Source organism: Palaemon carinicauda, chromosome 31 (assembly GCF_036898095.1).
Source record: "Palaemon carinicauda isolate YSFRI2023 chromosome 31, ASM3689809v2, whole genome shotgun sequence".
Lineage (NCBI taxonomy): Eukaryota > Metazoa > Arthropoda > Malacostraca > Decapoda > Palaemonidae > Palaemon > Palaemon carinicauda.
In genome coordinates this window covers 33,675,951-33,702,134 of record NC_090755.1, presented here as the reverse complement: position 1 = coordinate 33,702,134, position 26,184 = coordinate 33,675,951, and the positions used below count along the sequence as shown (strand labels likewise).

The 26,184-nt window shown below is 47.5% G+C and overlaps 1 protein-coding gene and 1 pseudogene across 1 annotated transcript in view; both read left to right on the top strand.

Moving 5' to 3' along the window:
- Positions 1–26,184, top strand: part of LOC137624393 (probable inactive protein kinase DDB_G0270444) — a 228,653-nt gene that overhangs the window by 62,837 nt on the left and 139,632 nt on the right. The window lies entirely within an intron of this gene.
- Positions 23,274–23,393, top strand: LOC137625129 (5S ribosomal RNA; annotated as a pseudogene).

Genomic DNA, 26,184 nt, shown 5'->3' with positions numbered 1-26,184 from the left:
ATGTCCGATAGCGAAGTCGCGGCAGAGGAGGATGGCATAAGGCAGAAAACGTAACAAGTGACAGACTGCATACAGTAATTTACACACTTAACACATTAACACTTAAACTTTACGAAATAAAAAAAATGGCAGAAATAATTAACACTTAACATTACGTATGGAAAACTATAAAATGAAAGAAAAAATTACTTTAACTCTTAACGGTATCATAAAACTTTAAAATTGAATTTTTTTTTTTTTACTTTTTTATAACTTTACGTTTTTCATTTTTAAATATTAAACTTAGCCGGTGAATATATAATAGCTGACGTCTCGGACGGCTCGACAGAAAAACACAAAAACTCGCGAGCGATCGCCATGAAGGTTGCGGGTGTGCCCACCAGCGCCAACTATCGGCCAGATACCGCATATACATGTAAACAGCTCCAGTTCTTCTCTGTCGGTCTTGTCGACAAGTTGATTCCATTACTCGCTGTTGACCTGGAGTTTTTCGTCATTCTTGGTGAAGTACTTCTTTTTGGTTTTGAGCTTTTGCAGTGCAGGTGTTTTTATCTTCAATTTAAACTCTTGAACTCTTTTTTGGATAGATTTTATTGTTGATGACTTTGGATTGTTTTTGGATTTTCTTTGACTTTTCAAAATGGCTGACCCTTCTCCAATTCCTAAATTTCGTAAATGTAATGCTAGGGATTGTAACAAACGTCTTCCAAAGGCCTCTCTCGACCCACATACTGTGTGTTCTAATTGCCGGGGTAAAACCTGTCAATTAGGAGATCGGTGTGATGAGTGCGTGGTACTTTCGGAATTCGACTGGCTAGAGTTTGATAAGTATTCTCGTAAGCTAGAGAGAGATAGGGTGAGGAGAAGTTCCTCTAGATCATTAGAATTTTCCTCCTCCCATGCCCCTGAACCTAATCCTTCCCCAGTAGTAGTTGTGCCTGAACCCTCTACTAGCACTCATGAACCATCAATGCGGGATATGTTGCGTGCCATTCAAGCGTTGGGCGAGAGAGTTGAATCTTTGACTACGGACCGTAATCAACTCATGGCGGATGTAAAAGAGTTAAAGTGTCAGAGTGCCACATTAGAAAATCGTGGGGATAAAGTGATTAGTGCGCAAAGTGTTATCAGTGTTGCGACCGAGGGTTCGTCTGTTCGTGCTTGTCGTTCGCCTAGTCCGAGACCTCTTGCAAGCTCCCATGCACCAGGGAGAAGTAATGTCGTAGGACTTATGGGGACGAGAGGCTTTAACCAACGAACAGACGTTCCCTCTATGGTTTCGGGCGTGTCTCGTCAAGACCGCCCCTACCATAAGACGAGCGAGGCGCTTTTCTCCTCGTCATCCGAAGGCTTCTCGCGTAAGAAACCGTGGAGCAAGGTTTCGAGACCCTTAAAGTGGAAGTCAGTCCCTTCATGACAGGTCCAGCGTCCTGGTTGTAGCCATTGGGACACCTCTGACCCTGTGCAGTCATCGGAAGACTGCTCGCCGCCTAAACAGAAGCGTAACACGGGCTCCGAGAGTCTTAGTTTAGGCAATGTTTTGCAGTCACAGACGTTACCATCGTCTCGACCCGCACCCACTCCCGTTGATCCTAAATGGGTTGTACTGCAGGATATGCAGAATAAGCTTGCCTCTCTTATGGAGGAGTATACTGCTGAGCAGGTTCACGATGATCCTCGCCGTTACGCTGATCGAGATCCTGGCCGTCAGCCGCCCAAACGAGCCTTTGCTCGTCCTGTTGACGTTGACGTTACAAAGTCACGTCAGTCACGTGACTTAGAGCCTCACTCGATGCAGTCCCGTGTTAACTTTCAGCCGCTTGTGGACGTTCAGCCGCTGCCGCATGCTCGTGTTGACGTTCAGGACGTTCGCCAACCAGCTAAGTTGCCTTGTTTTGACGTTGAGCGTCAAGCACCGCAGTCAAGAGTTGTTTTAACTGCTCAATCTAGGCAGTCAAGGCAGTCTCGAGTTGACGTCGAGCGTCCTCCCGCTCCTGTTGTTGTTGCTAGTCAGTCCTTTAAGCAGTTACATGACGTAGCGTCCTGGACTGCTACTGATGCTCCTTTGCGTGTGGACTCTGCTTGTCAAGCATTGCCACCAAGGCAGGTCTCTCCCTTGCTTGAGACTCATCAGTTGTCGGACGAAGTTCCTTCAGATGAGGACGTTGCTGATCCTCCTCCTAATGATAATCCTTTGGACGTTTTGTCTGATGTAGAAGAACCTAAGGCTGTACAACCTTCGATGGATTTTAAGAAAATCATGATGATTTTCAAGGATCTTTTCCCAGATCATTTTGTTTCTGTTGCTCCTCGTTCGCCTCCGTCTGAGTTTGCACTAGGCTTAGCTGCTACCAAGCCTGCCTTTACTAAGTTAGTGCTTTCTCGCTCTTCTAAGAGGGATTTACGTCTTCTAGGCAACTGGTTGGTTACCAGGAGGAGTTTGGGGAAGACGGCCTTTGCCTTCCCACCTTTTAAGCTAGCTTCTAGATCGAGCGTCTGGTATGACACGGGAGAAGTTCTCGGCTTGGGAGTCCCTGCCTCTGCCCAGGGTGACTTCTCAAGCCTCGTAGACTCTCCCCGTCGCCTGGCCATGAGACGCTCGAAAATTTGTTGGTCCTCCTCGGACCTTGACCATCTCCTTAAAGGCGTATACAGGGCCTTTGAAGTTTTTAACTTTCTAGATTGGTCTTTAGGAGCATTAAGTAGGAAGATCTCGTCTGCTGACCAAGATGTATCCTTACTTATTATGTCCTGTATGGACAAAGCCATCCGCGATGGCTCCAATGAGCTCGCCTCCACCTTTACGTCGGGAGTCTTGAAGAAGAGAGAAACCCTTTGCTCTTTCCTTTCAGCAGGAGTTACTCCCTGTCAAAGATCGGAACTGCTCTTTGCTCCCTTATCGGCTGCCTTGTTTCCACAACAGCTGATTAATGACATTGCTGCTTCGCTTGTGCAGAAGGACACACATGACCTGATGGCTTCTTCTGCTCGCAAGGGAGCTCCTTCTTCATCCTTTGTTGTGAGACCCAGAATCGAGACTCCTGCGTCTAGGTTTATCCCGCCCTTTCGTGGCAGAGCTCCCAGCAGGGGAGGCTCTCGTGCCGAGGGAAAGAGAGGTAAGAAGAGAGGAGCCAAGTCCTCCCGTGGCAGAGTCTGACTGCCCACGTCCTCAGACAGCGGTAGGGGCCAGACTGAACATCTTCTGGCAGGCCTGGGAGAAGAGGGGTGCAGACCAAGAGTCTGTTCTGTTGCTCAAGGAGGGGTACAAAATACCGTTTGTACGCAGACCTCCTCTAGTAACAGTTCCCATAGACCTCTCTCCCAGGTATCGAGAGGAGTCAAAGAGACAAGCTCTACATCACGAAGTGTCTCTGTTGCTAGAGAAGGGAGCGGTGGTGAAAGTCTCGGACCTTCAATCACCGGGGTTTTACAACCGTCTCTTCCTAGTCCCAAAGCATACAGGAGGTTGGAGGCCAGTGCTAGACGTCAGTGCGCTCAACGTTTTTGTTACGAAAACAAAATTTACGATGGAGACCACGAAGTCCGTCTTAGCAGCGGTCAGAGAGGGAGACTGGATGGTCTCTCTCGACCTGCGAGATGCGTACTTCCACATTCCTATACACCCGGATTCCCAACCGTTTCTGAGGTTTGTTTACAGGAATGTGGTGTACCAGTTTCGAGCGCTGTGCTTCGGCCTCAGTCCTGCTCCTCTCGTGTTTACGAGGCTCATGAGGAATGTGGCAAAATTCCTTCATCTATCGGGAATTCGAGCCTCCCTGTACTTGGAGGATCTACATTGGACGTTGGGTCTGGCAAAGGAGTTGGGACTTTTGGTCAACTTAGAAAAGTCCCAACTGATTCCATCCCAGACGATTCTATATTTGGGGATGGGGATTCGCAGTCTAGTTTTTCGGGCTTTTCCGTCTGCCACCCGAATAGAACAAGCCCTGCTCAAAGTCCGACTAATGCTGAAAGAGAACGTTGTTCAGTAAGGAGTTGGATGAGTCTCGTAGGGACTCTGTCATCCCTGGAGCAGTTTGTCTCGCTAGGGAGACTTCACCTTCGCCCTCTCCAGTTCCATTTAGACTCTCACTGGAACAAGAGCAAGACTTTAGAGGCTGTATCAATCCCGGTCTCCGAACCAGTAAAAGCATGCCTGAACTGGTGGGACAGCAACATCAGTCTGAGAGAGGGTCTGTCCCTAGCAGTCAAGAACCCAAACCACATGTTGTTCTCAGACGCGTCGGATTTGGGTTGGGGTGCGACTCTGGACGGTCGGGAAACCTCGGGTCTTTGGACCTCAGTTCAGAAGAGCATGCACATCAACGGCAAGGAGCTATTAGCAGTCCACTTGGCCTTGATGAATTTCGAGAGCATTCTTCGAAACAAAGTGGTAGAGGTCAATTCAGACAACACCACAGCTTTGGCGTACATCTCCAAGCAAGGAGGCACTCACTCCCACACGCTGTACGTGATCGCAAGGGACCTCCTCATATGGTAAAAAAATCGAGGCATCTCCCTGTTGACAAGATTCATCCAGGGGGACTTGAACGTCTTGGCAGACTGTCTCAGTCGGAGAGGTCAGGTGATCCCCACGGAATGGACCCTCCACAAGGACGTGTGCAAGAGTCTTTGGGCGACTTGGGGTCAACCCACCATAGACCTCTTTGCCACCTCGTTGACCAAAAGGCTCCCAATCTATTGCTCACCAGTCCCAGATCCAGAGGCGATCCACATAGACGCATTTCTACTGGACTGGTCTCACCTGGACTTGTATGCATTCCCACCATTCAAGATAGTCAACAAGGTACTGCAGAAGTTCGCCTCTCACGAAGGGACAAGGTTGACGTTGGTTGCTCCCCTCTGGCCCGCGAGAGAGTGGTTCACAGAGGTACTTCAATGGCTGGTAGACATTCCAAGGAGTCTTCCTCTAAGGGTAGATCTCTTACGTCAGCCCCACGTAAAGGATGTTCATCAAAGCCTCCCGCGCTTCGTCTGACTGCCTTCAGACTATCGAAAGACTCTCAAGAGCTCGAGGCTTTTCGAAGGAGGCAGCCAGAGCGATTGCGAGGGCTAGGAGAGCTTCTACCATCAAAGTATACCAGTCGAAGTGGGAAGTCTTTCGAGACTGGTGCAAGTCAGCATCTGTGTCCTCTTCCAGTACCTCTGTAGCCCAAATCGCAGATTTTCTCTTACATCTGAGAAATGTTCGCTCCCTCTCAGCACCCACTATTAAGGGCTACAGGAGCATGTTGGCTTCGGTCTTTCGACATAGAGGCTTAGATCTTTCCAATAATAAAGATCTCCAAGATCTCCTTAAGTCTTTCGAGACCTCTAAGGAACGTCGTATGGCAACTCCTGGATGGAACTTAGACGTGGTCCTAAGGTTCCTGATGTCAGACAGGTTTGAGCCATTACATTCAGCCTCCCTGAAGGATCTCTCCCTCAAGACACTTTTCCTAGTGTGCTTGGCTTCGGCTAAAAGGGTCAGTGAGATTCATGCCTTCAGTAAGAACATCGGCTTTTCCACAGATAAAGCCACATGTTCACTTCAGCTTGGTTTCCTGGCCAAAAATGAACTGCCTTCTCGTCCTTGGCCTAAGTCATTTGATATACCTTGCCTGTCAGAGATCGTAGGCAACGAACTTGAAAGAGTACTGTGTCCAGTTAGAGCTCTTAAGTTCTACTTAGCTCGTACTAAGTCCTTACGAGGTGGATCTGAGGCCTTATGGTGCTCAGTTAAGAAGCCATCATTACCTATGTCAAAGAATGCTTTGTCATATTTTATCAGATTTTTAATCCGAGAGCCTCATTCTCACGAGTGAAAAAGACCGTTGCTTGCTTAAGGTTAAGACACACGAAGTAAGAGCTATAGCAACTTCCGTGGCCTTTAAGCAAAATAGATCTCTGCGAAGTATTATGGACGCGACCTTTTGGAGAAGCAAGTCGGTATTCGCGTCATTTTACTTAAAAGATGTCCAGACTCTTTATGAGGACTGCTACACACTGGGTCCATTCGTTGCAGCGAGTGCAGTAGTGGGTGAGGGTTCTACCACTACATTCCCTTAATTCCAATATCCCTTTAATCTGTCTCTTGAAATGTTTTTAATCTTGTTTTTGGGTTGTACGGAAGGCTAAGAAGCCTTTCGCATCCTGGTTGATTTGGCGGGTGGGCAAATGTCATTTCTTGAGAGCGCCCAGATTAGGGGTTTGATGAGGTCCTGTTGTATGGGTTGCCGCCCTTGATACTTCAGCTCCTGGGAGTCTTTCAGCATCCTAAGAGGATGGCTGGGCTTCGTGAGGAAGGCAGACTAACAAGGCAGAGTAATCGTCAAAGTCAGCTTCCTTACCAGGTACCTATATATATTTGGGTTTTGTTATGATATAACTGTCAAAAACTCTAAGCATATACGCCGTAAACTGTATTAATACTGGTCTCTACCCACCACCATGGGTGTGAATCAGCTATTATATATTCACCGGCTAAGTTTAATATTTAAAAATGATATTTTGATTATAAAATAAATTTTTGAATATACTTACCCGGTGAATATATAAATTAAAGGCCCCCCCTTCCTCCCCGATAGAGACCCAGCGGGATGAGAAGAACTGGAGCTGTTTACATGTATATGCGGTATCTGGCCGATAGTTGGCGCTGGTGGGCACACCCGCAACCTTCATGGCGATCGCTCGCGAGTTTTTGTGTTTTTCTGTCGAGCCGTCCGAGACGTCAGCTATTATATATTCACTGGGTAAGTATATTCAAAAATTTATTTTATAATCAAAATATCATATTTTCTAAATTTCTTCTACTTCTTCATCACTTTCTTTTTTCTGTTTCTTTTCTTTACTTTCACCTTCTAATTCTTCATCACTTCCTCTTTTCTGTTTCTTTTCTTCACTTTCACCTTCGTCTTGGCCTACTAATACTGCTGGCCTCTTTAATAAGAAACCATCCATTGAAGCTTGTTTCTGCCTACTTTTCAACACATTTCTAAAATGCGTTAAGCAAACGTCATTGCAGTGTTGAAGCGCACGGTTGGTATAAACTTTTTCTGGATGTTCCTTTTCGACGTAGTCTGCCATTTTATGGAAACATGCAAGAATTTCCTTAATGTCTGCCGTTTTCAAAGGTGTAACATCCTCCTCATCACGGCTAGAGAAATACTCTTGAACAACACTCATTTGCATCGTCTCCAACTCCTTCAGGTCGTCCGTCGTCAACTCCTCGATAAGTTCATCTATATCCTCGGCGCTAACTTCCAGCCCCATGGACGTACCAAGATGTACGATGTCAGCCACCTCAGACTGCTGAATGGGTTCAGGATCGTCAACGATCTCGGCTTCGCCTCCAGGCTTCCCGAACCCCTCGAAGTCTCGTGCAGAGACAACATCAGGCCACAGCTTCCTCCAAGATGAGTTCAGGGTACGCCTCGAAACTTCCTGCCAAGCGAGATCGATGAGTTCGAGGCATATCACGATATTAAAGTGATCTTTCCAGAATTCACGTAGAGTGAGGTTTGTACTTTCTGTGACTTGGAAACATCTCTGGAAAAGATGCTTCGTGTACAATTTTTTGATATTAGAAATAACTTGCTGGTCCATGGGCTGTAGGAGAGTGGTGGTGTTAGGCGGTAGATACAGGACCTTTATGAAGGAATACTCGGCCAGAAGATATTCCTCGAGGCCAGGAGGGTGAGCTGGAGCATTGTCCAACACCAGCAGACATTTCATAGGGAGGCGATTTTCTTCCAAATATTTTCGGACAGTCGGACCGAAGCAGACATTCACCCAATGAATGAAAAGTTGCCTCGTTACCCAGGCTTTAGCATTCGCCCTCCACATCACGGGAAGGTTCTCCTTGATGACTTTGTGGGCTTTGAAGGCTCGGGGATTTTCAGAATGGTACACCAGCAGGGGCTTTATCTTGCAGTCCCCACTGGCGTTTGCGCAAAAAGCAAGGGTAAGCCTGTCCTTCATAGGCTTATGTCCGGGTAGCCTCTTCTCCTCCGCCGTGATGAACGTCCGACGAGGCATTTTCTTCCAGAAAAGCCCAGTTTCGTCGCAATTGAAAACTTGCTGCGAACTGTAGCCTTCCTGCAGAGTCAACTCTTCAAACGTTTTAACAAAGGCTTCGGCGGCCTTCGTGTCCGAGCTGGCTGCCTTCCCATGCCGTACCACTGAATGAATACCAGTCCTTTTCTTGAATTTCTCGAACCACCCCCGAGAAGCCTTGAACTCTGGGGTTTCCTTCTGGGATGTTCCTTCTACTGCCCCTTCTTCGGCCTGAGAATGCACGAGATCACCGAAAATGGCGGAGGCCTTGTGGCAAATTGTAGTCTCAGTGATGGTGTCTCCTGAGATCTCTTTGTCTTTGATCCACACAAGAAGCAGCTTCTCCATCTCGTCATGCACGTGAGTTCTCTTGTTGGAGAAAATAGTGACGCCCTTAGAAGGTGTCGCTGCTTTGATGGCCGCCTTCTGCTTCAGGATGGTGCCTATCGTAGACGGATTCCGGCTATACTCCTTGGCGATCGCACTTAAACGCATGCCAGACTCGTACTTTTTTACGATTTCGAGTTTCGTCTCCATCGAGAGCATCGTCTTCTTTCCTTCGGCAATATTCTTGGGACCCATGGCTACAGTATTAAGCTCAATACGCAATACAGTACATACGTTATATACAGTACTATGTATAGTAAACACTAACACAGTACAGTGCACAGTAACGAATGTTTATTAACGATAACACGTGGCGTACGAATGTATTTAACACTACGTCAAACAAGCGAAAGCACACAATGTCTGTTAACGATACCGCAGTCGGAACGAAAAGAGAGAGAGAGAGATGAACGCCCATGCATAAGCAGGGTGGGATAGTTGCCGACCAATAGGAAAGCAGGATCTTATGGCGTCGGCTAGCATCTGAGTAGGTAGATAACCAATGGGTGAGCGGGAGGCTGTAAGTGTTTACCCAAGTTCAAAGTCTGGCGGTGCGCGCTTTTTAAAATTACTCTCAGCAACGAGTTGGGATCTCGTAAGCTTTTCGTATCCTGAAATTTTACTCGTATACTGGGGCATAAAAATCTTCGAATCGCTTTTCGTAATCAGAAACTTTCGTATCCAGAGGTATCACTTTACTATAATACCAATTGTATTGAAACTTATACCATAAAAATACTTTTTTAAATATAAAACTTACCCGCTGGTTATATAATGGCTAAAGTCCCCGACGCCTCGGCAGAAAATTCAAAATCTCACGTGCGGCTTAGCGCAGATATGCCAGGTGTATCCCAGCGCCCTCGCGGTACTACAGGTAGAACGATACTCAACCAATTCAGATTTTCCCTGCCGGCCATAGCTGGCTGTTCTATTGGAAATTCTCTCTCGTTTTCTTACTCTGTTTGGACGTTATTTGGTGATTTATCAACGTTTTTGAGGTTTGGCTTTCGCATATTTGTTTTATTTGATCTGTGATCAAGTATTTATAACTTAAAAGGTAGGGTTAGAGGGTTTTTCAACCTTTTTTAAACCTCACGAAATCATAGGGGTGAAATGTAAACATTTCGTCCATTGACGACGTCACAGCCTCTTCCGCAGGCTAAAAGTCTGTATAGCTTTTTACAAAGAATATAAGAGATTATGCTTTTTAAGTATTAAGTTATAAATTAAATTAAAAGAATTATTTTGAGAAAATTTTATCCTTTTAATAGTTTTCTTTAGATAATCTTCGATCTGTTTGCAAGGATTAACTAGCGTTCAGTTTATTTTTGTTACACAGTAGTCAGTATCGTTACGATTTTACAGTATATTGTAGCGATTTTATGAATAAGTACATTCTTCTTACTTCTCAAGTTTTAAGTTGTACTATATATACAATGCCACCCCAGGTCAGACGGCAGAGGACCTGCAGTCATTAGCTGATGCATACAACTCTGCCTACGAATGTTTTGGGATGCAAGTCAACACAGACAAAACCAAGACCCTCGTCCAACATCCACCAGGACTGATGCTCCCAAACTTCAATACCACAGTGAATGACCAACCGTTAGAACAGGTGGACCAGTTCTCCTACTTAGGGAGCATCCTAACATCAGCTCCCACAAGCAAAAAGGACGTGGAGAACAGGATCAGGGCAGCCCACTCCGCCTTTGGCTGACTCAACTGCCGCGTATTTAACAACCACGCACTGACAATGACCACCAAAATAATGGTGCTCAGGGCAGTAGTCCTCTCCACGCTTCTGTATGGATGTGAAACATGGACGCTATATAGAAACGATATTAAAAACCTAGAACGCTTCCAACAAATGAAACTGAGGCAGATCCTGAAAATCCCCTGGGAGAGCCACACCACCAACATTGAAGTCTTAGAACGTGCCTCGCTGACCAGCGTGGAGGCCACCATCATCCACCACCGCCTCCGCTGGATAGGACACGTGCATAGGATGGATCCATCTAGGCTCCCAAAGAAAATATTCTACGGAGAACTGACCTAGGGCACCAGACCACGAGGAGCCCCGAAAATGCGCTATAAAGATCAACTAAAGCGCACCCTGGCTCTAACTGACATCGATCCTTCCTCATGGGTAGAAACAGCCAGGGACAGGAAAACCTGGAGGAGTTCAGTACACCATGGCACCGTGGACTTCGAGGAGAGGAGGAGACAAAATGAGGAGGCTAGGAGGAGAAGAAGGAGAGAGCGATTAGAACAGCCCCGCCCACCACCTACCCTCCCTTGTGAACACTGTCCGCGACTCTTCCACCACAGACTAGGACTTAAAAGCCACATCAGACATAAGCACCCACCCCATAGATAGGAGGCTGATGGCTAACGACAGAACCCAATACTCGGACACGAGTGGGTGCTGACGACGATATAAAAGGAACATTTTATTTTCCAATTAATTGGTCCTTTCAGTATTTTTCCTTAGTCAGAGATTAAAGGGAGTTACAGTTTAGTTTATATATTCTTTACAATCGATGTAGCGCACGATTCTATGTATCGTTGTTGCCTTGGTGGTTTTTGGAATACAGGTACTAAAATTGTTCCTATATTATTTGTAGATGTTCCAATGGTGTGAGTGATAATTCGTCTTTTATTGGAACGCCTTAATTTAAGGGTTTATTTAATTTATAAATATATCTATTAAGGTAATATTTGATATTTAATATTTTGTTACATTTATATGGGATTTGGCACTTTTGCATTCCCATTCAAACACCATTATCCAGTGACAGAATTATTAGTCTCTCTCTACGGAGTTCATTTCGTTTGAGAGAGCGTATTCTTTGGTTTTCAGGTAATTATGAAACTATCTTTGTGCCAAAGAGTAAAGTGCATATTTTTTAGTTATAAATTGTGCAGTGAATTTTATTCAGTGAATTTTATTCAGTGGAGAATGCTTCTATTCGGACCTGTCGTTATCCTAGCCTTAGACCTCTATCGAGCTCCTGGACCCAGGGGAGAAGTTAAGTCGAACGGCGAAAGGAATCGAGAGGGTAACCAGGTGTTAAAGTCTTTTAAGACCCGAACTGAAGTCCTCTCGAGCGTTTTCTGTCGATCACCAGAACGCTCACCCTCGCTATAGATAAAGCGAGGTATTAGTGTTTTCAAAGGCGCTAAGCTGAAAAGAATATTAGGTTCTTTCTGCGTGTGTTACGTTTTAGGCGGCGCGGACGCAGTGCCGCCACCTCCACCTGATGGGTGTCGTCTCTCGACAATGACAAGCGCTTTGTATCGACGATGATAATGCTGAATACGTTTCGCCTAAGTTTGAACCTTGATCTTTGTAATTAGGCATGAAACCACTTCTACCTTCGTTTATGCAGTCTTTTCAGCCTGCCGTTAACAGCTCGATTGGGTGTCTCGATTCCGGTCTTTGACACGGTCGCACAGGCGTCGTGTCTTTAACGGTGAGGACTCGTTGTCGCATAAGCGGCCTACCAACCGCAATGTTCAATGGTGGGAGGAAGTGGATGCATTTCTTCGATTACCTGTTCAACGCAAACCGACTGCTTATAGCGCCTAGTATCAGTCTATCCAGACGCGCCGACGTTCGCCAGGCAGCAGAGCCGGCGAAGCGTCATCCGAACGGTGCGGTAACGGAAACGTAATGTCAACGGAACGGTGCAGCAACGGAAACGGAACGTCAATGGAATGAAGCGCCACGTCAGTGTGGACGCTTTAGCATCAGCGTGGACGCTTCAGTGTCAGTATAGACACTTTCAGTGTCAGTATGGACGCTTCAGCGCCAGTATGGACGCTTCAGCGCCAGTGTGGACGCTTCAGCGCCAGTGTGGACGCTTTAGCGTCAGGGTGGACGCTTCGCTACCTATGACAATAGGATTTAATGTCTACCTGATCATGACCGTCTAGTGTTGAGTTATTGTTGCTCCAGGCGCTATATTAAGAAATAAATCTTGACTAGAAAGCTATTATATTTTGAATATAAAACTTACCCACTGGTTAAATTTATATAACCAGCGGGTAAGTATATTAAAAAATAACTTTCAGAAACTCATGAGAATTTTCTAAAGAGTTTCTCTAATATTTTTTACTTGCTGCTCCTCGTTCCGACTTCTGAGTTTTCGCTAGTTGAGTTGATGTTATCGCTATTTATTTTATTTTATTTTTATTACTAGCCAGATACAACCCTAGTTGGGAAAGCAAGATGCTTTAACCCAAAGGGCTCCTTTAGGGAACGATAGCCCAGTAAACTAATGGTTAAGTAAATAAATAAATTAACATTAAATCATTCTCAAAAAAATAACGAACCTTACTGTAGAGATTGATGCAGCGTTTGCAGCTGCAAAAGCAGAAAGGGCATTAAGACCTTTATGAGAATAGAACGTAAAAGTATATCTCCCACCAAGGGTAGTTCTTTTATGATTTAATGTATTATGTTTTTAAACCTCTCTTGTTAGTGACTCTTAAACATAGCGAAGTGCTCTGGAGGAGGTGTTTGTTCATGTTCACCTTGCCCCTATTCCTTTACCTCTTCCTTACGTTCCAACCCTTGGGAAAAGGAAGGTTGGTAGGCTGAGGTGCTTCGCAGACCATGTGCATTAAACATTTGTTCCGCCGAGCGATACTGTTGATGCAGTCCAAGACGTTCCTTCTCCACTTTGGAATAATGAAGTAATGCTCTTTTCTTCGCCTACGATTGTCGAGCTATGACATCACAACCATGTGACATAGTATCTTGAAAATAGCGAGGTTGGAATGTCTTGAAGCAATCAGTTCGTCATCGCTATGGTATCATGGATCATGTAACTTTTCTGCATATTAGAATGCAGTTCCCTGACGAGAATGACGTTCTACGTTTTCCCTGTCTACCAGACTAGGAAGTTACTCGTCATGTATGCACTCGAACAGAACTTACCTTCGCAGCAGTCGTGTTTTGATGCTTAAACAGGAAGCAATCGAGTGTTTTTTCTTCCGCGAGAGAAACGGAAGTCAGACAAGTCACATACAATCCTAGCTCTTCCTCTGAAATCTGACGCACTTGCAGGCAGGAAAGACTTTGTTCTCATTGAAGGACGCAAAACCTAGACTTGGTAGTCACCAATCAATATGGCCAAGACCTTTCAGGAGTCGTATGTTTTCTGATAACTTATCCTGCAGTAACTAATGTTCGCCGGAAGTTTTTTCCTTTCGGAAGAAGGGGACGTGTCAGCACCAGAATCGTGTAAGACATATAATTCTTCGGGGAAAAGGTGCTCAGTTTGCTTCTGTTCACACTTCTTTTCCTCCCCCAGTTTGGGGAAATGTCTGTTACTTTCTTCTGAGGTCTAGCGACTACTGTTGATGGTATCTCACAGCATTGTATACTTTCATTTCGCGCACAAGGCGCGTTTGAAATGTCATAGGGACTCTCCCAGGTCGCTCACAGGACTGCAGTTGATGATCTCTCCCGGCCTTCGCCCGCGCTTGAGTGGGCGCACTCGCTACCCCGCGAGTGTAGATTTGGTCTGAGCTAAAAGAGGTCTATTTCATCTGTGTTTAGCGTTTACGATTCTCGGGGTGGAGAAAATTTTTCTCCTAAAAGAGTCTAAGGACTACCATAGATCGAAGAAATGGTTTTCCGATTAGTGTCAGAAGGCATAGTTCTCCTATGCTTAGTAACTCTTCCTCGCAGAGATATGCTCATGTTACGAGAAGCGTTAGAGTGGGTGCTTGTAGCAGTCTGGTCTCTCTCTTACGGCAGAGTTCACGCAGATGCAGACGCTAGCCTGGTCGTATGTTGAACGCTGACAGTCAAAGTTGATCCTTTCAACAAGTTGTCCCATTTACGCGGTCTGCGGGACGCGCGACTATCACTCTTGTGGACGCATGCTACACGCGGACAACTTTTAGCAAGCAGTTACGTCTTTCCGTCAATGACCGGACACTATGCTGTCACCTCCACGTAGCACGCTGTAGATTTACAACAAGCGAGAGACACGCACAGCGCTGTATCCACACGGCAAGGTGAACGCATACAGCACTCTGGCACCTTACGGCAATGGAAGCGCATGCGACATTATGGTTGCATGCTAGACGCATAGTCAAGTCTTTTTTCACACAGCAGTATAAACAGACTATTGTCTCTCCTTCGGGTCTCTCTGGCCTCGCAGCTAACGCTCCCTCGTCTCAAGCTTTGGCTTTAAGTTTGTTGTACACTCGCTGATTACACACGATCAGGTCTTAACCTCACAGCATGAGGTTCACGTTGTTGATGCCTTTTTTCAACAAGCCTAGCTTTAATATCGGTTTCTTGCGACCGATATGGACGCGTTTTGGGAGGCGGTTCTAGATCCTGATTCCTCTCACGACATGAGTGTAGGCAGCATGCTGGAACCATACTGGACTCATTCTGGGACCATGCGGGGTGCATGCTGAAAGCATGTCATAAGTCCTTTTCCCCGTATCAGGATCACGAACGCTTTATTTTAAACCATCAAGCTTCAGGTCTAGCTGCCTCCAGTATTTCGGAAAAGCTCTAAGATCTAGAGGGTTGTTCGAAGGAGACAGCTGAGGCTATCATTTGTACAAAGGACATTTGCCTAAGTTTTTCAACCCAATTAGGGTGTTTTATGGAGTGGTGTAGAGCTAAAGCCAGCTCTTCATTTGGTAACTCTAACACAAGTGGCCTATTTCTTCTTAGACCTTAAAAGAAAACACATTTTTTCCTCCTCAACCATCAAAGGGTACAGGAGTATGCGGGCAGCTGTCTTCAGACGCAGAAGATTGGATCTATCAAATAGAGACCTTATAGATCTTCTCGGATCATTTGAAATGACTTAGAGGCGTCAGCAAGATGCGCCAGTCTGAAATTTAGGGTTCGTTTCTGGAGTTTCGCGGTAGTGACAGATCCGAGCCTTTACACTTGTTTTCTTTTTAAGGCCTAATTTTGGAGACTTTCTAAGTAAGTCTACCATAGTTGAGAGTCAGTAAAGTTCACTCTTTCAGCAAGAACATGGATTTCACAATGGTCAAGCCATAGGCACCTTGCAACCTGGATTCTTGGTCATTAACAAACATCCTTCACATCCATAGCCTAAATCTTTCGGGATCACTATCCTCTCGAATTTGGTTTGTGATAGGCTGAGAAGAGTTTTTTTTGTCCGATTAAACCGATGAAGTTTTATCGGGACAGGAACAAAAAAGCTAAGAGTCTATTCATGACTCTTGGGTGCACGGTCAAGAAGCCTGCGCTGTCCATGTCTAAAAAACACTATCATCTCGTATAGATTTTAATTACAAAGGTTTTTTCACACAGTTGGGTGACAGATCATAAGATGCCGAAAGAGTAAAGACTCACGAAGTTAGAGCTGTAGAAACCTCTGTAACTTTTAAACTAAATTGTTCTCTGCAAAGCATCGCGTATACAGCCTTGTGAAGGGGTAATCCTGTATTCGCCTTGCATTACTTTTACCGTATCCAGTCTCTTTATGAAGACGTGTACATTTTGGGATCGCTCATTACGAGTGCAGTAGTAGGTGAAACATCCTCCACTACATTTCCCTAAATTCCTAGTACCCCTGTTCTTCTCTTGGAACTGTTATATATATTTTTATGATTGTACGTTAAGATTGGTCTGCAATCTTCCACAATCTTTGACCTAGTTAGGTGGTCATTTTGTTCCTAGAGAGCGCCCGGAACAAGGGTATTAGTTGAGGTACTGTCATGTTATAGGTGGTTGTACCGTTTGACAGCTCCTAGAGATCATCAACCCCGAGTGGATCACTGGATCTCCTAAGGATAGCAGACAAAATGGGGCAGAGCATTGTTGTCAGCTTCCTTATCAGGTGAGAACCTCTTAAGTTGTTTATATAACTCTTAAGTGAATTTCCAATAATGCAGCTGTCTCTGACCCGCCACCAATGGGTGTCAATCAGCCATTATATAACCAGCGGGTAAGTTTTATATTTAAAAATGATATTTTCATAATATGTAAAATAAATTTTTGAATATACTTACCAGCTGGTTATAAGTTTTAGACCCACCCTCCTCCCCTCTAGAGACCATGGGGCATGGAAAATCTGAATTGGTTGAGTATAGTTCTACCTGTAGTACCGCGAGGGCGCTGGGGTACACCTGGCGTATCTGCACTAAGCCGCATGTGAGATTTTGAATTTCCTGCCGAGGCGTCGAGGACTTTAGCCATTGTACTGTATAACCAGCGGGTAAGTATATTCAAAAATTTATTTTGTTATGAAAATATTATCAACCGAACAATTCTGTCTGACAGAATTTTGATTTTCCTTTCTGTTTTTTTTTTTTTTTTTAATGAATTTTTATTATTTTTTCTCGTCAGAATGTTGCCGAAGGAAAGAAGAAGAAGACGATGCTCTCGATGGAGACGAAACTCGAAATCGTGAAAAAGTACGAGGCTGGCATGCGTTTAAGTGCGATCGCCAAGGAGTATGGCCGGAATCCGTCTACGATAGGCACCATCCTGAAGCAGAAGGCGGCCATCAAAGCAGCGACACCTTCTAAGGGCGTCACTATTTTTTCCAACAAGAGAACCCACATGCATGACGAGATGGAGAGGCTGCTTCTTGTGTGGATCAAAGACAAAGAGATCTCCGGAAACACCATCACTGAGACTACAATTTGCCAGAAGGCCTCCGCCATTTTCGGTGATCTCGTGTGTTCTCAGGCCGAAGAAGGGGCAGTAGAAGGAACATCCCAGCAGGAACCCCCAGAGTTCAAGGCTTCTCGGGGGTGGTTCGAGAAATTCAAGAAAAGGACTGGTATTCATTCAGTGGTACGGCATGGGGAGCAAGCCAGCTCGGACACGAAGGCCGCCGAAGCCTTTGTTAAAACGTTTGAAGAGTTGACTCTGCAGGAAGGCTACAGTTCGCAGCAAGTTTTCAATTGCGACGAAACTGGGCTTTTCTGGAAGAAAATGCCTCGTCGGACGTTCATCACGGCGGAGGAGAAGAGGCTACCCGGACATAAGCCTATGAAGGACAGGCTTACCCTTGCTTTTTGCGCAAACGCCAGTGGGGACTGCAAGATAAAGCCCCTGCTGGTGTACCATTCTGAAAATCCCCGAGCCTTCAAAGCCCACAAAGTCATCAAGGAGAACCTTCCTGTGATGTGGAGGGCGAATGCTAAAGCCTGGGTAACGAGGCAACTTTTCATTGATTGGGTGAATGTCTGCTTCGGTCCGACTGTCCGAAAATATTTGGAAGAAAATCGTCTCACTATGAAATGTCTGCTGGTGTTGGACACTGCTCTAGCTCACCCTCCTGGCCTCGAGGAATATCTTCTGGCCGAGTATTCCTTCATAAAGGTCCTGTATCTACCGCCTAACACCACCCCTCTCCTACAGCCCATGGACCAGCAAGTTATTTCTAATATCAAAAAATTGTACACGAAGCATCTCTTCCAGAGATGTTTCCAAGTCACAAAAAGTACAAACCTCACTCTACGTGAATTCTGGAAAGATCACTTTAATATCGTGATATGCCTCGAACTCATCGATCTCGCTTGGCAGGAAGTTTCGAGGCGTACCCTGAACTCATCTTGGAGGAAGCTGTGGCCTGATGTTGTCTCTGCACGAGACTTCGAGGGGTTCGGGAAGCCTGGAGGCGAAGCCGAGATCGTTGACGATCCTGAACCCATTCAGCAGTCTGAGGTGGCTGACATCGTACATCTTGGTACGTCCATGGGGCTGGAAGTTAGCGCCGAGGATATAGATGAACTTATCGAGGAGCACCACGAGGAGTTGACGACGAACGACCTGAAGGAGTTGGAGACGATGCAAATGAGTGTTGTTCAAGAGCAGTTCTCTAGCCGTGATGAGGAGGATGTTACACCTTTGAAAACGTCAGACATTAAGGAAATTCTCGCATGTTTCCATAAAATGGCAGACTACGTCGAAAAGGAACATCCAGAAAAAGTTTATACCAACCGTTCGCTTCAACACTGCAATGACGTTTGCCTAACGCATTTTAGAAATGTGTTGAAAAGTAGGCAGAAACAAGCTTCAATGGATAGTTTCTTATTAAAGAGGCCAGCAGTATTAGTAGGCCAAGACGAAGGTGAAAGTGAAGAAAAGAAACAAAAGAGGAAGTGGTGAAGAATTAGAAGGTGAAAGTAAAGAAAAGAAACAGAAAAAAGAAAGTGATGTAGAAGTAGAAGAAATTTAGAAAATGTGAAAAATGTAAAGTTATAAAAAAGCAAAAAAAAAATATTCAATTTTAAGTTTTATGTTACCGTAGTGTTAAAGTAATTTTTTCTTTCATTTTATAGTTTTCCATACGTAATGTTAAGTGTTAATTATTTCTGCCATTTTTTTATTTCGTAAAGTTTAAGTGTTTGTGTTAAGTGTGTAAATTACTGTACATAGTCTGTCACTTGTTATGTTTTCTGCCTTATGATAGCCATCCTCCTCTGCCGCGACTTCGCTATCGGACATCGTCTCAATCAAAAGGTAATTGTTCCGTAACTGAAATACAAACCACGCTATTTACATTGGGTTTACCTTTCGGCGAAGCTGAAATGGCGAGCCATTAGAATTTAACGAGGGTGTATTACCCCTGCGCTAGTTAGCAGGGGGTTAGGGGAGTGGTAGCTAGCTACCCCTCCCCCCCTCACACACCGGTGAACTGCTTCACTTAACTTTTGGCTCGGACAATGGACAGACGTCTGTCTTTGTCCTCGCTTGGCAGTCATTGCTTGTCTTGTCTTAACTTTTCTTTTACTCAATATACATTATATGTAAACATTTTTTCGTGTTTATGTATATATTTGAGTATAGAAATCAGTAAGTTTCCTTTTCAGAGTGTGTGTGTAGTGTACGATATCTCCGTGGAGCCCTCGGTAGTTTAGGCCACCATGGTGTAATTTCATGGGTCGCAATCGAGTTTGCCTACGGTCTTTCTCTCTCTTTGAGGTCGTTCACCCTTTTACTACGTTACTTTTACTACTTCTGAGTAGCTTCCTTCCCGTGTGGGTGGGGTTGCTACGCCATACGTTTTGTCTCAATTAGTTTATGAATCTAATTGTATTTGTTGAATTTTCAGCTTTTGTAGAACGATTCCTTTCGGGGTTTTCGTTCTTTCTTGAGTGTTCATTCTTTTTTAAATTACATAATTACATAGTTACATAATTATAATTATTATAATTCTGTGTTGGTTACAGCTCTCCTTCCGTGAGTGTAAGTGGTTGTGAGGGCACGTGCCTGTTGTGTAATTCTTGTTTTCCTTTAGCCTCGGGATTCCTCTAATGATTTTTGTTTTTATTTTTCACAGTTACCGATCTAGTTCGTTTCTGTAATGTGACAACGGAGTGAGCTGTCTTGTTGAGGCCTGGGGATTTGGCTGTTGCTGCCTCCCCTATAGACCAGTTCATTTTAGAACACTCAGGAGGCTCGCCTCCTTGGGTGGGTAACTTTCCTTCCGAGGGAAGTTTTCCTGTCCATGCTTGAGTTTTTCCCCTTTGGGGGGTTCTTCTCTTGCCTTTTTTTCGTGCGACTATGCTCTTGGTGCTGAGCGGTCGCACCTGCAGTTATGCTCAAGGGGCTGGGCAACTGCAGGAGCCCCTCTTCGGAGGATTGCTCTTTTTAGGTCACTGGCTGACTCGTCTCTTCTACGAAGTGTTTTTCTCTTTCGTTCGCGAGAGAGTACACTCATAGAGACTCCTCTTCGGAGGACTTCTGCTGTTGGCCGCCTTCGCAGTAAGGCTCACCGTCCGCTACGTCGTAAGGGCCTCCCATGTCCCTATAAGGGTGCTAAGAGGCGCCTTTTTTAATCTCCGTATGCAGCCTGCAGCTCCTACCTTCTTAGATCTTTCCGGGGATCGATCTCCAACGCCTTCTTGACCTTCCGCCCCTGGTGCAGATGGACAGCAGTCTGACCTTGTCTTCCGACGGACAAGGGTCCCTTCTGGGCAAAGGATTGCCTCCCACGGGGGTGCTTCCCTTGCGTGTCATGGTTCCCCTGCGCGCCCTTCTGCAGTGTTAGCGCACAGGCGCTCTCCTCAGTGTTAGCGCACAGGTGCTCTCCTGCTCGTCAGCGTTCTCCTGTTCGCCAGCGCTCTCCTGTTCGCCAGCGCTCTCCTGTTCGTCAGCGCTCTCCTGATGATCATCGCCCACTGCTGTTGTTTCTGTTGTGCGCCCTGCGCGCCATCGGTCTCCTGAGCGCTCTAGATCTCCTGCCCGTCAGAGCGCACCTGCGCTTCCAGTTCTGATTTGCGCTCAGGATTCCACGCGTCACCCTTCTGCTCGCCAGCGATTTCCAGCTCGCCAGTGACCACTGACGCGTCAACGTTCGCCTGCTCGTCAGCGATCTCCTGCGCGGTAACGATCGCCATCGATCTTCCACGTGTTTCAGGTCCCCTGGACACCATCAGTAGCGATCTAGCGCTCGCCTGCTGTGGACGTAGATCTTCCTTCTGCTCGCCAGCGCTCACCTTTACTTCTGTCCTTCTGTGCGCCAGCTTTCTTCAATCGCCAGCGCACATCTGCGCGCCCTTTCCTGCCACGCACCTATGGGTGCCAACGGTTTTTCCTGACCGTCCAGGATCGCCTGATTGACAGCTCGCTTCAGCGCTCACCTTCCTGATGCACCTGCGCGCCTTCTGTTTAGCGCGGTGCGCGCTAACCGTCCCTAGTCTCTTACGCGTCAGCGATCGCCTACGCGCCCGCGCCATTCTTTGCCTGCGCGCTAGCGTTTTGTTAACGCACCATAGCTTGCCAACGCACCTTCACTCGCCTACGGGCTATCGCTCGCCAAGACGCGCCATCGCTCGCCAAGACGCGCCATCGCTCGTCAACGCGCCATCGCCTGCCTACGCGCCATCGGTCTCCCGACGCCTGCGCTCACCCGCACGCCCACGTGGCCACGAGCGTGCGCACCCGCGCACATGCGCTTCAATGTTCGCCCGCGCGCGAACCAACGGTATTCCATCGCGCGGACCAACGGTGTTCCGTCGCGCGAACGAACGGAGTTCCGTCGCGCGAACCGACGGAGTTCCATCGCGCGAACCGACGGTATTCCGTCTTGCGAACGCCGGCTCGATTCCTGCAGTATCCATTGCTCGCCTACGGGTCATCGCTCGCCTGTGAACTTTCGGATTCAGACCACCAGCTCTCGCTCTCCTTTTGCGCTTCCTCGCGCACTTTCGTCTGCGTGCCCGCGCATGGGCGCTTCCACTTTCGGCCACGCGCAAACCATTGATTTACCATCGCGCGAGCGCCAGGGCGATTGCGACCTCGATTCCCGTCAGGGTTTCGCAACATGGCCAGCTTGGCGAGTCTTCTGGAGCGTATTTCCAGAACACGGTCTTCACCCCGTAAACGCAGAGCATGGCACATGCAAGAGCAGGAAGAAACTTCAGGGAGGTCTGAGCACCATTCTTCTTTCCAGAACCTGGGTTAGCCCTTCCTCCTCATTCCCTGGAAGGGCCATGCCAGGGAGCTTTCCGTTCGAGATTTCTCCGTCGGGCAAGGGGTGACTTGTTTAGCCCTTCCTCTTTTCCATCTTGTGGAAGGGGCTTACCAGGTCCTTTCCCTCCTCGGTTGCGACCCAAAGTTTTGTACAAAGAAGCTCCAGGAAGATTATGGGTACTTTCCTCCTCTCGGGCTCAAGCACCTTGGCGTTTCGTCGCCAAGTTTCAAACTTGCGGGCAAACTCGATGTGGACCATCTAGACGCAGTGACCGACTGCTTCCTCTCGGTTGTCTCATCCGTGGATGTCGACAAGCTCAGACACTCTTCCATCCTTGGGAAGAGCTTGTTTGTGCCCAAGGACGGAGACATGGACAGCAGTTGTGCGGAGGAAGTCGACTTCCATTTTCACTCCTCAAAGGCGCTTTCTCCAGACCCTGCAGGGCTCCAGCGCCTCTTCTTTCAGCCTCGTCGGCCTAAGTTATCCGACCGGCTACGGCAGCTAAGACAGGGTGTCCAATAGCAGTCCCCTCCTGTCAGGGACAGGTAGCACGGGAGGCTCTCCCGGGGGGGCATGATCCTAGAGGGAGCGGCAGAGTTCACAAACTAGGATTGGCAACCCCCCCTTGTAGGTCCCACGCTGGGAGGATGCCTAAGGTTACTCATCCGGATAACAGCTTCCCGATGCCGATTCCTGCACGATCTCCCTGATCAGCCAAGGATATCGCGCCTCGCTCTTACCATCTCTCCGTCTCTGTCAGCGAATTCAGTGTCACTGATCCTCTTTGCCATGGGGTCGGCAAGAGTTTTGCCCGTTTGGGCAGAATGATCCATGCCTTAGGAGAAGGTCCTCCATAGGGTCGTCGACGGCTTCACCCCCCGGCTTCTTCAGTCGATCCTTTCTCGTAGAAAGCATCGGAGACGGGATTTCCGTCGTCAACCTCTCAGCTCTGATCAAGTTTGTCGAACAAACTTCGTCCAGCGTGGAACAGCAGAATCGATCAAACTGGTAACGAGGCAGCAGGACTCCTTAGGCCCTGGATCGGAAGGACGGGTACTTCAGTTTCCATTCCATCCATCTTCCAGGAAGCTCTTGGAATTCAGCCTAGACTACAGGTGTTCCTGCTTAAGATGCGGTGTGGCGATCCCGCCGCGGCATCGCAGGTTTTCCCCAAAGAACTCTCCCTGCTTTTCTCATGGCCGCTCAGGAGCAGGCTTCCGCCTCCTTCGCCTTTTGGAGGTCTGGTCAACTCCGGTAGGCTCGGGTTCGACCTTCTTCAACGCCGGGACAAGCTTCCGGGTCCTTACCATGAGTGAGGGATCATGGTAATTTGCTAGGAGCCTTGTCTACTTCTGCCTCAACATCTGGAGTATCTAGTCATGATATTGAGTCTACGGCCTTACCACGTTGAAAAAACCTTCTTCTCGTCCGATCAGCGAAGTTAAGCAACGTTGGGTCTGGTCAGTACTTGGATGGGTGACCGCCTGGGGAAGCCAGATGCTGTTGCCTCCTACTCCGAGCCTTCCCTTCAGTTGACTGTGGCAAAGCTGAGGAGAGTCGCAGTACCTGTTCTCAGTCAAGCAGAGCTTTCAGCCCTACCTTGGAACGTTTCCTGGGTCTCTTTTCCTCATTGACCCGTCCAAAGTCCCGAACGGTCGCCTCAGGATAAGTTCCCTGTGAGGCGGCCCAAATTCCGGTGGTATCAAAGCAACGATTAACCGGACTTTCTAGCCCCTATGGGATCAGCGGAACGTTTAGACCTGCAATGGGTGTTGACCTATGGAACCTCTTGATGGGAGTGGATATTCTCGTCCTTTCCCCACATTTTGATGCTGTTCTCGTACTCGTCAAAGAAAGGGGGGGGGGCATGTTCCGGTTCAGGCCTATGGTCAGGACCTGAAGGATACCTCTCCATCTTTCAGGCAGGCTTAGGGGCCGTAGTCTGGCCCCTCTACAGATCCTACAGTTCCTGCCGAATCGCTCCGTGCGCGACGACTTCATGGTACTGGCGTATTCCAACCAGCAAGGGACGCATTTTCATACCTTCCCATCTTGCAGTAGAGATACTGGGATGATCCGAGGTCCTCTCAATACCACTATCGGCTCGCACATTCCAGGCAGAGGAATGTTCTCTCCGACTATCTGAGCAGAGCCTCGCAGATAGAGAGTACCTGGGGCCTTTAGTAACCAACAAGTCCTGGCCTGGGGGACCTGATGGCGACAGCCTGGAACTTTAAGCTTCCGCTGTTCTTCCCCCCAGTCTCAGACCCCAAGACTCTTTGGCAAGATGCTTTCCGGTGATGGTGGGACAACATCGACGCCTGCGTCTTCCCACCATTGTTGTCTGTTGAGAATGGGTCTCAACAAGACCAGGTTGTCTGTCAACCTTTCGATGGCCCTGAGAGCTCCACTGGGGCTATACGCGGAACGGTTTCCGGACCCTCTGCTTCCCCTGACGGAACTCCCGGGAGAGCTTCTCCCACGGCACAGGCTACTCAAACAACCACACAACAACATCTTTCACGAGCCGTTGCCTCGCTTCGGCTTCACGCCTGGAGACACTACGCCGCCTCCTCAAGAAGAGACAACCCGCTACAGTCGCGGATCGGAGGTCGCGTCACCTGCGATAGTCATCCGCAGGGGTCTACCAGGCGAAGTGGAGAGTCTTCGGTGGTTGGTGTCGTGGGAGATATACCTCTTCCCTTGAGGCCTCTTCTCCAGCATTAATGGAGTTATTGCTTTTCGGCGGGAGGAAACTCCTTTCCGCTCTCGGCGGTGAAGCCTGTCGCTCAGCCTTTCCCTGGCTTTCAGGCTGAAAGGAATAGACTTTTTCCTTCCCGCTGGACCTTTCTTCGCTGATGCGAAGCTGCAAACGTCCCTGCCCCCAGTCGGAGTGAGACCTCCTCCATGGAGCATGGTTCGGACTCTTTAGTCCCTTAAGAGGTCTTCTCAAGTACCATTACGTCAGGCCTCTGATCGTATTCCGTCTTGAGGGACGGTGCTCCTGCTCACTCTGGCCTCGGCCAGTGTGTAAGCAATCTTCTTGGTCTCGTACGACTCCGCCCTTTCTAGAGAATAGGGGAAGGCAACATTCAGGTTTGCTCCTGAGTTGTTGGCTAGACTCAGAATTTTGGGGTCCCGTCCCTTCGGTCCAACTCCTTCAAGATTTCGAGTCACCATTCTGTATCAGATGACCCAAACCTTCTCCTTCTTGCCAGTAAAGGAATCGAGGGGTTATCTTTGAGAACAGCTGCAGTTTGTCCTCACGTGCAGCCGGGTTGGGAGCACAGGAAGGACACGGGATAGTCACCAGTATACCTCTTCAGGTTGGACTCGAGGACATTCATCTCGACCTGAATCCAGACCCTTCCCCCGTCATGTCGCCCTACAGCACGATGTCGGATACATCGCAACGTCCCTCGCCTTCGAGTAGAACTACTCTGTGACGCAGGTGCTACAAGTTGGAGTCTGGAAGCGTCTAATGACCTTCGTAGCCCGCTTCCTGCAGGACGTGACCCACAGGAGTATCGATACGTTTCTATCGCTCTGTGGTGGCTACACAACAGCTGGTCTAACCTCAAGCTCCTTTTGAACAGGTAGCAGAAGGTTGAGGGCATTTTTATCAGGTTTTAGTCTGCATGGACGAAAGAAGTATGTCTGGCCCTTACTTCTTTCTTCATCGTCCCGTCTACTGGGGAAGCAGCATCCTGGTCTCTGCATAGCTGACCTCAAACCTCTGCAGGTAAACCATGCTTCCTTGTGTTCCGAGTATTGAGTCAATACTGTCGCGTCCCCCATACCCTGACGAGGTGCTATTGGGAACGTCCTAACCCAGAGTTCCTTCTAGAACTCCAGGTCAACTGCCTAGGACGGGTCACACTTCTTCCTTCACACACAAGCTTATGTAGGCCACACGTTTCCTTGCGGAGCAAGGAACTTGTGAGGTGCAGGGACTCGGATTCTGAGTCCGTGGGTAAAGCCAAAGCCAGTATGGCTGGGGACTTCCACCCTTCCTAAGGGGTTAGTCACCCAATGTAAATAGCATGGTTTGTATTTCGGTTACGGAACAAATGACAAATTCGGAGATAATTTGTATTTTTCCTAACCATACAAACCTTAGCTATTTACACATATTTGCCCGCCAGCCCTGTCCCCCAAGGCAAGTCCTACCTCTAAGTGAAGTGAAGCTGTTCACCGGTGTGTGGGGGGGGGTAGCTAGCTACCACTCCCCTACCCCCCTGCTAACTAGCGCGGGGGTAATACACCCTAGTTAAATTCTAATGGCTCGCCATTTCAGCTA